This window comes from Colias croceus, chromosome 1 (genome assembly GCF_905220415.1).
Source record: "Colias croceus chromosome 1, ilColCroc2.1".
Classification (NCBI taxonomy): Eukaryota; Metazoa; Arthropoda; class Insecta; order Lepidoptera; family Pieridae; genus Colias; species Colias croceus.
Genome location: NC_059537.1, coordinates 6,269,622 through 6,270,841, shown reverse-complemented (window position 1 = coordinate 6,270,841; position 1,220 = coordinate 6,269,622). Strand labels below are relative to the sequence as shown.

At 33.4% G+C, this 1,220-nt stretch overlaps 1 long non-coding RNA gene across 1 annotated transcript in view; it reads right to left on the bottom strand.

Moving 5' to 3' along the window:
* Positions 1 to 807: 807 nt before the first annotated feature.
* Positions 808 to 1,220, bottom strand: part of LOC123696119 — an 845-nt gene continuing 432 nt past the window's right edge. The window contains exon 2 of the long non-coding RNA XR_006752041.1: positions 808 to 1,103. This is a non-coding gene — a long non-coding RNA (uncharacterized LOC123696119). The remainder of the gene's footprint in view (positions 1,104 to 1,220) is intronic.

Below are 1,220 nucleotides of genomic sequence, written 5' to 3'. Positions count from 1 at the left end.
AGTTAAAGAATAAATAAAAATTATTACCTCTAAGTGAAAACTATGGCTGGTTTTCGAATTACATGGTATTCGAGGGTGATGAGATTAATTTGAGCTTTGTTTGTTGAAAATCTCTCCCCCCCCCCCCCCTTTTTATTCTTTTGGTGTTTCCCCTGATTCTACATGTTTTCTAATAATAAAAAAAGAAAAACAGCATATAAAAAAACAAGCCTCACAATGAAGTTGAATATTGAAACTAGATTCTGACTCTGCAGAGGGTACAAATCCATACTCCGCAGTCAGCAGATTAAACCGGTTTGAAAAACATCAGTTTATTTATTACTATTTATTTCATTTAAAATAAAGTTTATTTTTTGTAACACAAATGCATCCACTGTTTATTTTAATTCCCAATATATCTACTTTTCCAGTTTCTGGCAACACTCATGTTATCGGGACGATATTATCGGATAATGTGAAAGGGCAAATTGTGTCCGATATCGGATATCGGCTATCGGCTTCCGATATCCGATATCGGATCGGATAATGTGAAAACGCTCTTACTCTAAAAATCGAAATCTGACATCTAGAATCGAATGCATTGATTACTTGTGAATAAAAATCATCATAAATTAATAAATTCGATTGACAAATATTTCAAATCCGTATCGATTAATTCACTTTAATCGATGTTTTTAAGCAGGTTACCTCTCTTTGAAGATAAAATTGATAGACGTCAAATGTTGCCTATTAAATTGGCTCGACTATAATATTTCACTTGCATAAGTAAGTAATGCATTTACCAAAAATCGTAAATGATCGAAAACATGATTTTATACATCATTTTTATTTTAATACAGATTATAACACTTTTCGCTAAGGATGGTAACACTTATTTCTTGTGTCTATGGTCATTCGATGGATTTCAAAACGAACAATGTTGTTTATGAAAATTCAAAAAGTACGATACAATTGTGCGTTTGGTATAACAAAATATAGAATGTAGTTCAGTAAGAGAGCGCTGTTAGCATAATGTTCAAGCATCAGCGTCCGCGCCCTTCAGCCTGAGGCGCGCGAAGTCTTCGAAGATTATGTCGTCGTCTTGTTCTTGGCCATTTTCGTTTCTGTAAACAAAATTCGATATTAGTTTACGTGTAGTGTAAGTATAGTGAGGTCTTAGATTACAAAATAAAAGACAGATGGAGCGTTGCCGAACTAAACCGAATGATTTATCGTCATTT